The 12,947-nt window shown below is 48.5% G+C and overlaps 1 long non-coding RNA gene across 1 annotated transcript; it reads right to left on the reverse strand.

Annotated features, from left to right (window-relative positions):
- Positions 1-822: 822 nt before the first annotated feature.
- On the reverse strand, positions 823-5,706 carry LOC115195460 (uncharacterized). Its single transcript, XR_003878701.1, has 2 exons — positions 5,467-5,706; positions 823-4,230 (listed from the first exon to the last, which is right to left on the reverse strand). It is a non-coding gene; the product is annotated as an uncharacterized LOC115195460 (long non-coding RNA).
- Between the last annotated feature and the right edge of the window lie 7,241 nt (positions 5,707-12,947).

Below are 12,947 nucleotides of genomic sequence, written 5' to 3' on the forward strand. Positions count from 1 at the left end.
CAGTTAGGCAATGAGCTACAATGAAATCCAGAGAAATGCAAGAAAATGACTGGGGATTAGTAGTAGGAGGCTTAAGAATTTGACAGAAACATAAGTGTGATAATATTATAGCAAGTGTAAAGTTAAAGTGTAATTTCATATGGATACAGATGTATTGCTATAGGAACGTGGTCTGATACCTAGCATTTATGCTTATTTTCTCATACTGGATATGAGCCAAAATTTGTTTCAATTGACAGGCGAGGTTATGTAAAAGAATGTCACTGTCCTTGAGCCTCTAGTGGCGGCCCGTTACAATTCATTGTGGGATTACTAATTTCCCAGGTCCATCCACTGTCCCGGGACGCCAGCATTCCTGCCCAAGGAGGAGGTGTCCGGCAGGGGAGCAGGGATGAGACGGCGCCGCTGGAGCCCTGGAACAAGGGAGTGAGTCATTGGGGTATGGCTGTTAGTTGGAGTTGGATATGAACACTAGGAATATTCTAGCGGAGGCACTGCCTTTAAATATGCATGAGGCAAAAACGTGCCAAGATACACAGGCTGATGCATTGAGCCAGCCAGGATCACATATCCTTCGGCAAGCACTGATTACATTTGCATTAGGCAGTAGATCCTATCTGTTGCTGTTATGAATTACATAGAATAGGCACGTGAATCTGAAGGATTTTTATGAGTGTTTTCTGCAGCGGGACTTGAATAGAGATTTATGATCATGCTAGGTGGAGGACATAATGTGCATTTAAATATATTCATAGGTCTATGAAAAATAGCTATGTACAGTATGTGAGATATCCATGTGCAAGGCAAATTCATACAAGAAAATACAGTGAATGAAAACATGCACCTTTACTCGCTTCAGTGTGCATGGAATGTTGTTTTAAGCAGAAGGGATGTCACCCAGCCACACTTTTCAATAGAACAGAAATAATCTACTAGAGTGAGAAAGCTACAGAAAATGTTGTATGTACTGTATACTGTATTTGATCACATATCAAAGAAAAACAAATAGTCCAAATTCTAAGTATTTGAATATGTATAGCTCCTATTGTTTAATTTGATAATTTTTTAAAAGTATTTCACAAGTAAGTTCATGAGATCATGAGTTGTGTTTGATGTGCTATAGCTGTCTGGATATTGTTACAGAACTTTCTCGGTGTAACTAACACTCGACACTCTACTCCTATTGGAGGTGGACATCTCGCTCTCGTTCATGGAGTTGTGGACTGACGAGGCGCTGGCTGTGGTCTCGCTGTCCGGGATCATGCTCTCATACCCGCTGCCCCCACTCTGGCAGAAGAGCGTGGTGCGCCCCATGGCGGGTGGCAGCTCCCCGCTGAGCACACTGCTGTTGTCACTGCCGTGCCCACTGCTGTAACGCCGTGGCCTCCGCGGGGCTGTGATCTTGCTATAGGGCGAAGGTAGCGGCGTGCTGGCAGGGGACCTGCTGACGCTTGGCTTGCTATTGGTGTTCTTCCCAACAGCCCTTGAACCCCTGCTTAGGTGTTTCCTTGGGCTTCCCTCCACAAGCTCACTAACTCTGCTTGGTGCCCATGATAGTGCCCCTGCCAGGCTTGCCATTGGCCCCTGCCACAGACCGAGCTGCGGATTTCCCAGTTGGAGGTAAGCTAGCATTGCGTGCTGTTGGAGCATCAAGGGATTTGGTGGAGGTGCTAATGGTCTTAGTACTGCTGGCAGCCAATGTTCTAGCCTTTGATCCTCTGGAAACCATGTTCCTGGGACTAACATTAACTTTGAGCTGTCCCAACTTGCTTGTCATTGCAAAGGTGGTAGAGGAAGGTGGAGAGGTAGCAGTGGGCGTGGAAGTAGTAGAGTTGGGGACCCCAAGTCTTGGCACAGATCTATTGGATTTTCCATTGCCTCCTAATGTACTGCCGCTATTCTCTCTCGACAGGACAGGTTTGGACCCCACTATGGTTATAATGTCACATCTCTCCAAGGACATCAAGCTACCATAGTACCTTCCAGAATCGCCTTTGTCTCCTCGTGTCTTCAGGCTTGACACTGTCCTGGCTGAGCCAAGGTCAGCATTCAAGCTGGATGTTTTATAGCTAAACAAATCCCTTCTCAATCGAACATTAAATTCCTCCTCAGAGACTGATGTTTTATGTAATAAGGACCTTGCAGCATCGCTGGCTGCCCTTAAGGCACTAGGAGTTAAGATTATCCTTGTATTTTGAACGAGGCTTGATTTGCAAACAGGTGGAGCAGTAGGAGAGATGCTGCCGGAACCAGATTTTAGAAGCATGTTGCTTTTCTGTCCATTTTCCCTCTTTCCCAAAGAGGAGAATCTCATACTATCAGTTTCTGAAGTGCCATCGCGGCCCTTTTTGATTCAGAGGAACTGTGAGGGACTGAGACTGTGCCAAGAGTGGTGGCACCTCGCCTGAGCTGTGGAATCCTGCTAATGGTCTCCTCACAACCATCAGCCACCCTCTGAGTCGAGGAGGATACCTGTGCCTTTGGTGGTCGAGGTACACTGTTGCCGTTTCCTCCTGGCTTCCTGAAAGAGATGCCACTCATGCTGTTTCTGGGTGTCTTACTTGCCACAGTGGATTCAGTCGTTCTTGGATCTGAATGGACGTCCCCATGCAAACAGAGGTCATTTTGCTTGCCTTTCTGCCTGCTGCAACTTGGAGCAACTAATGTGGTAGTCTTGGTTTTCTTGGGAAGACTGGAGTGAACAGCATGGTGTGGGATCTGAGAAGATGCTGAGTTGTTCAGAGTTTGGGCTCTCTCTTTATAGCCTCAGATAATTCTTTGGTAGAGTAAGGAGACGGTGGGCAATTAGTTAGGCATAGATTGCTTGGGGTGGCGGGGTCACTGTCCAACTCATTTTGTGAGCTCTTAACACTATGCTGCAAGAACGGCTCCCTCTGGAATATACCAGTGGGGGACAATATTGTGGTGTTCTCCGGTGCCATGCACATATCTCTCAGTAGTAATCTACCTGACGAGTGGGTGCCTTCACTCTCCAGTGAGCATGCGCTCACTTCGCTCTGCCAAGAGCCGATGGAAGACTGTCTGCTACCATGATGGGCAAATAGCTCCTCCTGTGAGGCTGTGGTCACCTCAGAGCTCACCCCAGATGCACCCTCTTGAACTGTGTAAGCATCAAACTCATCATTGATGCTGCTAATGATGCTGAAAGGACGGGGTCCTGAGGCCAGGCCTGAAGGGAGCAGTCAATGTTGAAGCTGCTGATGCTGGAGGGCCGCCCATTATCTGGGACCAGGCCTATGGGCAGGTGCTCCACCACTATAAACACCAGCTCACCTTCCCCATTCAGCTCAACAGGCTGCTGCAGGGTGACCGTGGTCCTCAAGACATCCCTCTCCAGGAAGATGGCTCACCCCAATGGGACTCCTGCCATGATGGGCCCTCTCCTAGACCGGGGACCCCTTGCCTTAGGGCCTGCTGACTCATGCCAACGGGGTGCACGGCAGATGGCATCCGGGCTCTGAGAGGGTGTTCTGGAGGATCTTGAGAAAGAGAGCTTTGGTACAGTAGGTCCTTTGTTGAGGTAGACCTTCTCTCGCACCAAAGACTCTGAATCTTGAGACAAAACCCTGCTGGGCTTAACCACACAGGCCAGAACCTTTTCCCCATCTGCACTTGTCCATTTTTGACTCTCTGGGACTCCCCCATCCGAGGACAATTTGGAATGTCCGTGCTCAAATTTACAGGCAGCTGTGTGGGTGGTTGTTGTGCTAATAAGGGGCTTTTGGAAGGGGGATTTAACAGCTTTAGGGGACACAGCCTCCTATGGGCTTTTGGTAGGCCCACTGTGAGTCATTGGGGCTATTTGTGCCCCCTTGCCCTCCCAGTGAAGGCAGCTGGGCCCTCGCTGCCATCAATGTACTCCAGTCTCTTTTGGAGCTCCGCAAATGTGTTGCACTTGAAGTATTCCACCTCTGGCCGTTGGTTGTCTTTGCAGCACTTCCTGTTTAGTGAGGGAATAATTGGAACAAAGGAAGGTGGGCTTTCGTTGGCGCTGAACTCTCTGTCTGAAATAGCGGCCCCACCAGGCCCGATGTAAATGACCATGTCGCAGAAGTGCTCACTGCTGGATGAGTAGTCCGGGTCACTGGACAGCAATATGGGCATATCCGGGTCAAGAACTACGGTTGGTGGTTCTACGGGTCTCAAGTGGGGCGTGTGGATTCGTCCTTCCTCGCAGGAACTCTCGCCACCAGAGGAGCTGGATGCATACTGTATGCAGGATAGAGAACACAAATTGAAATGTCAGAGGTTGGGATTCAATTACGAACAGTGATTCATTTCTAGACTAAACCACACATCAATAGCATTAAAGGTTAAAAGTGCAAACCAAAGGCTACATAAAACTATTTGTCAATGTCGTGTTCTGATCTATAACATTTAAATACATGTTGTCAATCTGTCTAAGTTGAAAGTATGCTTTCCAAATCTCAGGGCATACACTCCCATAGGAGCGGAAGTATTGATTACATGGCATAAGGCACTGAGAAACTCTCTCTAAATTATTGCTTTAACAGTCCCTCCTGAAGAAATACAGATTCACTTAATAGCTCTGCCATGGAAAGAATTCAATCAATAATTACCCCTGGGAAATCATTCAAACAATTAAAACACTAATTGAGCAATACCAAAGGACGCTTGAGGAACAATGTCTGAATCTATGAAGACCATGTAAAGAATGTGATACTGTATGAACCTACTCATCCATATTTTAAACCAAGCCTTTTTTCAAATTTTCGCCTGAAATGACATACCCAAATCTAACTGCCTGTAGCTCAGAACCTGAAGCAAGGATATGCATATTCTTGATACCATTTAAAAGGAAACACTTTGAAGTTTGTGGAAATGTGAAGTTAATGTAGAACAATATAACACATAAGATCTGGTAAAAGATAATACAAAGAAAAAAAACATGTTTTTTGTTCCATCATCGAAAGGTCACAATGTATTATTTTAGGTTAGGCACAATTTAGATTTTGGCCACTAGATGGCAGCAGTGTATGTGCAAAGTTTTAGACTGATCCAATTAACCATTGCATATCTGTTCAAAATGTTTTATCAAGACTGCCCAAATGTGTTTTATCAAGACTGCCCAAACTTTTCATGTTCAAAACTGTGCACTCTCCTCAAACAATAGCATGGTATTATTTCACTGTAATAGCTACTGTAAATTGGACAGTTCAGTTAGATTAACAAGAATTTAAGCTTTCTGCCAATATCAAATATGTCTATGTGGTGGGAAATGTTCTTGTTACTTACAACCTCATGCTAATCGCATTAGCCTACGTTAGCTCAAACGTCCCACTGGGGACCCACCAATCCTGAAGAAGTTTTAACGTAAGCAAGATCCAATACTCACACATTCTGGACTCAAACGCCTAAACTCTCTCACACACGTAAATTCATACAAAAGCCTTGGAATAGCTTGCTGAAATGTAACTACTGTACCTTGGATTTCTTCTACCTCGTGGTATACGCGAGACCAGCTGCACGGTGGTTAACGTCTCCATGTAATTGGTTGGTGAGTCAGAGATGTGTGCTATCATGGTGGTTTGGCAGTTGATGTTGCCCAGATTCTCTCAACAACATGGTGAGCTTACTATCCCTGAATAATAAATCGAAAATCCAATTGTTAGCCCCCCAAAAAGAACCAACACCAGATCCTAGCCATAACCCCCCCCAGGTTCATAGCAACCATTCCTTATTGTACCAAATGATAAGCCACAGACAGGCAAAAGGCAGCGGGAGCGAGATGTCCTTGAAAGTTAGTTTTAAATATACCAACCCACTGTATAAAATATTATTTGATTTGATATACTGTGTATAAATAAAGCTGATCTTGTCTGATCCAGAGGCAATACTCAATTTTCGGCTGGCGGTAAGGATGTATAAGTGTCAAACGCACATTAGTTTGCAATTTCATCATGTAAAAACTGGTGCACTGGCATTTTCCAGTCCTAACGCCAGGGTCGGTAATTTAACTGTCTAACATCAGCTCACTTGCGCTAAGGTGGGAGGGGTGGCAATATTTGAGTTGTGTCCTTAAAAACATGTGCAAATGTGACAATTTCATGCAGTGTTAATGAGATGTTTTAAGACTCACAAAAAGCTGGTCTTAATGGTAACGCATCTGATAATGGCATGGATTTTTAAAACAGAAGCGCAGCCTATCCAGCTATGACGCACAGTGACTATGGAAGAGAGATGTGCATTTTGTGCTGGTGAATGTCATATTTAGAAACAGAAAAAAACAATTGGTTTTCCCACATTTAGTTATATTTGATTAAGAACTACCCCCCCCCCCCCCATCAAGGCTGATTAGCAGCATTTTGTGGTTTTTGCCCTCATGCTTTTTCATTATTCATTTATCACATACCTACATTACTTAATTTCGCGTGTTCGAGTAGGCTATACATCCAAGAGCGCCCCTCGTCCAATTACCAAAGACACATGCTCCAAACTATCCTCCTATAATACCATATCAACAGTGCATTTTTTTGAGAATCTGCCTCACACATAGGCAATGATATAATTGACAGGAGCCTAGTAATTTGTATAGATGTGCAAATGTTGTGCGTAAAGACATTTAGGCCTGTATGCACACAGTGCCATGGAACAAGAGAAGTGATTTATGATATCATGCTTCTGACCCCATCCTATTTTGAAATAATGTTTTTAGTAAAAAAAAATAGATTTAACACCAAACTTATTAGTAATAATCACTGTCAATTCGTTTATGGTGATAACGAAGGCTACATGGCTCGAAGGCAATGCAATTTCGTCTGCCATTTCTTGAGGAGTGAAAATATGATCTGTAAGATGGTTCCATGATGTTTAAAAAACATAACATTAGCGAGCAGTATAATGGTGAGTGGACATCCCCCTTTCTCTTTACATTGGATCTTTCTCCAGCTCCTGTGAAAAGTTTGGATGTCTAAGTTGCCTTGTCTCTATTCTACACCCACGGGGAACAATTATGGTGCCTGTAACTGTATTTAATTTTATTAGAATTAGGCTATACACTGTATTTTTAGGTCTTATCAATAGCCTAGTGAAATCAATCTTGCTTATTGATTACGATTTGGCATGTCCATGTTCAGATTACAATTTACAGTAGGCCAAGCCCCTATGTGCAAATGCTGTAGCCTATGTTTAACAATGTATTTTCATATTAAAACAATGAAATTAGAACAATGTGGACTGCAAACATGTTCAACAAATTTTGCAAATGTGGCGCAGGCTATTTAACGAACTAAGCTATAACGTACTAACACTGGAATTGGAGTTAATGACAACGCAATACATAAAAGATGTAAATACACAACTTGAAGAAACCACATATTTAGCCATGGAGTATGTTCTGATTAGCCAGTGAGGGGCCAAGCCTTGACACACCCACAGCGAAGGTTACGTAAGTTACCACGGTTATGTGAGCTATATGGATCACTCCAATATATTATCACTCCGCGGTGGAGGGATACATCTGAGGTGAGGATTTACAGATTTACTCCCGTGTCATGGCTGGGGTCCATCCTTATATTTAGACCTCATGGCCGCGACATCATTTTGAAGCGCCTCTAGCACCATAGAGGATTGGAGTGATCATACGGCTCACATAACCGTGGTTGCGTATGTACCCTTCGTTATGTTTCACTATATTGGATCACTCCAATATATTGCTTTACCTGTACCAGATTTAATTGGTACTAGAGGGACCTGCGCGGGACCGAGACGCAGGGGCCGTCAATGTGGAAGGGGGGACCCGGCATAGTCCCCGGAAGGGGAGGCGACTCCCAGGACCGCTGAATCAACCACAGAGGGAGGTGCCACATTTACCCAATAGTACCTAGCAAAGGTGCAGGAGGAAGCCCAGCTGGCTGCAGCACAGATATCAGCGAGGGGCACTCTTCTCAGTAGAGCCCAGGATTCAGCCACACCTCGTGTTGAATGTGCTACCACAGATCCCAGCACTGGCCTGCCAGCCAGGCGGTTTGCTGTCATAATCATGTCCACAATCCAGTTCTCACTGGAGCCTCTGCTTTGATAACCCAGCCCCAGGACTCTCTCACCATAGCAGACAAAGAGCTGGTCTGTTGTTCTCACTGTCTGCTCCCTGCCCGCACAGGGCACAGCATGCCGGAGGGAGGCCCAGACTCCCCCGCCACTGCCGGGGGGTCATAAGCAGACAGGAATAAAGGGATGTTCACATGCCTGTCTGACAGAACCTTTGGGAGGAATGAAGGGTTGGGGCAGAGAGATATACTCCTCCCACCGGGGTCCATCCGGTAGCACTCAGAACTTAACAAAAGAGCATGGAGCTCACCCACCCTCTTCATAAAAGTAATCGCTACAGGGAGGCAGACTCCAACGGTTCGAAAGGCGGCTTTGCCAAAGCTGCCAAGACCACATCCAGATCCCAGCTTGCCATTGAGCGGGTCCTAGCTGGACGCAGGCGAAGAACCCCCTTCATAAACCTGGAGACCAAGGGATGGTACCCCACTGGCCTGTTCATCCACCCCACACCAATCGTGAGCCAGAGTATCCAAGCCCAGAGGCCCTGGTGGCTCCGACATGGAGAACCACAGGGGGCAGTGTGCATTGTCCAGGGAAGGTCCACCTGCACCCTCCTGAACTTGTCCCACAGGTGCAGCACCACCTGGGGATGTAGGCTCCTGTCCCAAGGTGGCAGGCATCCCTCGAGAGCATATCCGCTGCCACATTCAGGATGCCAGGTACGTGCGCTGCGCTGCGCACAGAGACGCTAGACATCCCTGAGCCCAGAAAAGGAGCTCCTGTGCCATATGATGGAGGCAGTGGGACCTCAGTCCACCCTGATGGTTGATGTAAACCACCACTGTGGTGTTGTCCGTTCTCACCAGGACATGTCTTCCCATCAGATGTGGAAGGAAAGACCGCAGGGCCAGCAGTACAGCTCAGAACTGTAGTGTATTGATGTGACTGATGCTCCAAGGGGGTAGGCAACAGCCGCTGGCCGACCTGCCCTTGGTTACTCCCCCGCAGCCAATCTGAGAGGCGTCCCGGTGGCACATCCTCAGCATCTCCACCCCACCTGAGAGAAAGGAGCGACAGCGCCACCACAATAATGCAGCCGGTGGGAGGTGAACCACCGCTGAAGAGGCCGCCATCAGCAAGCACAACAGGCGTTGGTGTGTCAGGGAGGATACCACCCGCCCCTGCCGAAAGTAGTCGAGGCAAGATAAGATTGCCTGACCCCTTCCCTTCTGGTGGGCAGGTGTGCTTTCATGAGGACTGAGTCCAGTTCCATGCCAATGAAAGCCACCCTCTGGGTAGGCATCAGATGACTCTTCTTGTTGTTTACAGTGATGCCCAGCCCGCCAATGTGGGTCAGGAGCATGTCTCTGACTGACAGGACCTGGGTCCTGGTCGGGACCCACTCAGCCAATCATCCAGGTAATTGAGGATCAACAATCCTCGGGACGTGAGAGGTGCCAGGACAGTATCCATGCACTTTGTGAAAGTGTAGGTTGCCAACGATAGGCCGAAGGGAAGAACCATGAATTCGTAAGCCATCCCTTCGAAAGCGAATCGGAGGTACTGCCAATGAGCTGGGTGAACAGGAACATGGAAGTACGCATCCCTCAGGTCCAGCGTCACAAACCACTGGTCCCTGGACATGGCCTGCAACACGCAAGCTGGGGACAGTATGTGGAACCTCTATCTTCAAGGTTGTGGAGGTCCAGAATCAGTCGAAAACCTCCGTCTCTTTTGGGACCACAAAATAAGTGGAGTAGAACCCACCTAGCTGTTCTGATGTCTCGATCCTGCGGATGGCACCCTTGTCCAGGAGTGAGGAGATCTCCAGCCGCAGGGTTCTCTTCTTCAGGCGGCCACCGTGGTGACACGAAGGCCCCTAAAGAACGGGGCCGACAACGGAATTGGAGTCGGTACCCCTGGAGCATTGTGGACAACACCCAGGGGGACTCCACACCCTCCTCCCACTTTGCCCTTCGAGACAGCAGCCGAAGCTGAGGGACAGGTGTGTCAGGGGTCCTGCCGGGACTCGCCTCTCCTCTGCTATCCAGATCGCCTGGGTCCCCCAGGCACGTCCCTATGGCGGTGAAGGTTGACAGGTTGTTGCTCCACCGCACGCTGTGCCCCTCCCCGCTGTCGTCCCTCAGCATGAGGCGATGGGGCAGGAGAGGGACCCCACTGTCGTTCGGGTGCAGGTGGGTGGCGACGGTCCGTATGCCTTGGACCCGGGGCCTAAACAGGTGGCGTGAACCGTCTCAGGGTCTCCCGGTCCCTATGAACCTTATCGGTCTGCTCCAGAATGTCATCAACCCCTGGGCCAAACGTCAGCCCTGGGGTGACGGGGAGAGTGGCAAATGTACACTGGAGAGCAGCTGCCAGACGGGATTGGGCCAGCCAGAATTGGTGCCGGGAGGTAACCACCTGCGCCATGACCCATCCTTTGGCGTGGGCCACATCCCTCTGGAGCAGGGAAAGCGGGCAAGACACCTCCATCACTTCCCGGAGGAGCTCCTCTGTGCCCTCTTGCAGCCGGGACAACAGAGTCTGCAGGTAGGCCCCAGTCCTTCAGGGGGAGTAAGGCGGCCAAGAGATCAGCGGGACCCATATGAGGCTTTCAAGTCCGCATCAAAGACACTGGGTGGTCCCGGCTTCAGTCGCGGGTTCCGCCCTACAATCTCCCGGTCCGGGAGGACCATGGCAGCTATCATGGTGTCCATGGTCGGGTACTCCCGGAGGCCGAGTGACTCCATGGTCCAGTCTCTGCTGTGAATACCACACAAAAGAGGCATCCAGTAGGGCACTCCACCGCCCTCTCCACGTGGCTGAAACTCATGCCGTGCATACACGATGTATGCGGATCCCCACCATCACACCTGTCACATGGGAAGCCATAAGCTCAGCCCAGCCAACAAGGTCACGGAGCAGGGGTCTGACGCCCTGGGAGAGCTTATGTTGTGACCCACTTGGTGTAATAGGAACCCAGTGAAGGAGAAATTACCCAGTTTCCCCCCACTGGGAAGACCCGTGTGGGAAAAACAGGCAGACAGAAAACAGCAACCAGGTAATGGATTTGATTTATTTGTTTTTTTGTTTTACGCCTACGGCAATATTACCCAGTCGGTTTAATATCCTAGCAGTAAAAACAGCACCATATGATGGAGTAATTCCGTTAAGGAACTCCAAAGTTAATGTCTCAACATAGCGGAACGCCCACCACGATACTCTTACACTCTACAGGGGAAAGAACAAGAAAAAAAGCCTGCAGGGTTATTAGCAGAGAACCCACGCCGGGAGCAGCATGTTAAAGCAATTCACAACACACACATAGAACAAGCCAGTTGGCAAGTTGTGTATGGTAAATTACAGTTTGTGGCAGCAAGAGCCAACATACTAATGGATGCACACAGAGTTGTAGTTGTGTAATGCTAATGAAACACAAATACAACAAACCACGGAAGATATAGATCAATCACGGTCAGCAAGTGGAGCACTCAAGAGGAGGGGCTGGCCATGCTGCAAATAGCCAGTGAGTATACTTCCATGCAAGTTATTACACTTACCAGTGACTTACCAAGAGAACTTCAGAAAGTTTGTACCTCAAACCATACGGACGTCTGCCAAGAAAATGAAAGAGAACGTGTGTCGCGGCCATGGGGTCTATATATAGGGGCGGACCCCAGCCGTGACACAGGTGTACACGGTAGTAAATCTGTATATCCTCACCTCAGATGTATACCTCCACCGCTGAGTGATCCAATATAGTGAAACATAATAGCTTTGTTCATCAAAATCCAGCCATTAAGTGCGACTTCCAGCAACTGCGCCTATAATTGTGGTGATGAAAATAGCTAAAATATTTTTGACACACCCCCGAACCTATAGCGCTACTGCCAGCGCATAAATGTATCATTGCGTTAGGTTTGTTAAAATAGAAACCCCGATCTTCTATATTATAATCCAAACCCCCTCCCCCTCATTGAAGCTGGAACACAGCCTTTTCTTATACGATTACACTATCAATAACTTCCCACGTTGGAGCATTGCTTCCTCCCTCAACTTCGCTCTCATCCAAATAGGCCAATAGGGCTTCATTAAGTCCACAACACAGAGCCAGACAAAACACAAACTCACAAGATAAACAAACAAACAGAACCAGAAAAAACACAGTGTAACGATCGTCGTGCAGGAAGGAAGAAGTGGACCAAGGCGCAGCTGGGAGCGAACACATGTTATTTATTTCAGACTGAAATAACACGGTCAAAACAGAGAATAAACGTATCGCTACTGCTCAAACAAAAAGAAACAACAACCCACAAACATCGTGGGGGGAAAAGGAACTTAAATATGATTCCCCAATCAGAGGCAACTAGCGACAGCTGTCTCTGATTGGGAATCGACATAACCCAACATAGAAATACGCCCCAAAGCAAGGCTATACCAAAACATAGAAAATAAACTATAGAAATGCCACACCCTGACCAAAATAGAAGAGTTCACCTGGTCAGGGCGTGACAGTACCCCCCCCTCCAACGGTGCATACTCCCGGCGCACCAACCTAAAGTCTATTAGGGGGGGGGACCCGGGTGGGCGCCTCACCCTCGGTGGAGGCTCTGGCCCCGGGCGTGTTTCTCCCCCTGCCTCCACCGTAGCCCTACCCCTCTGGCCCGGACTGGACCACGGTGGAGCGGCATGCTCAGGCTCCGGAGCGGAGCCGCCGACCGGAACAGGACTGATCACCGGTGGACCGGACACAGGCCGTGCCGGACTGTGGACACGCGCCGTGGGCCTGGTGCGGGGGACAGGGACGGGCCGGACAGGACCGGGGACACGCACCACCAACCTGGTGCGGGGAGCAGGGACGGGCCGGACTGGCCTGAGGACACGCACCACCAACCTGGTGCGGGGAGCAGGGACGG

The sequence above is a fragment of the Salmo trutta genome, chromosome 1, assembly GCF_901001165.1.
Source record: "Salmo trutta chromosome 1, fSalTru1.1, whole genome shotgun sequence".
Lineage (NCBI taxonomy): Eukaryota > Metazoa > Chordata > Actinopteri > Salmoniformes > Salmonidae > Salmo > Salmo trutta.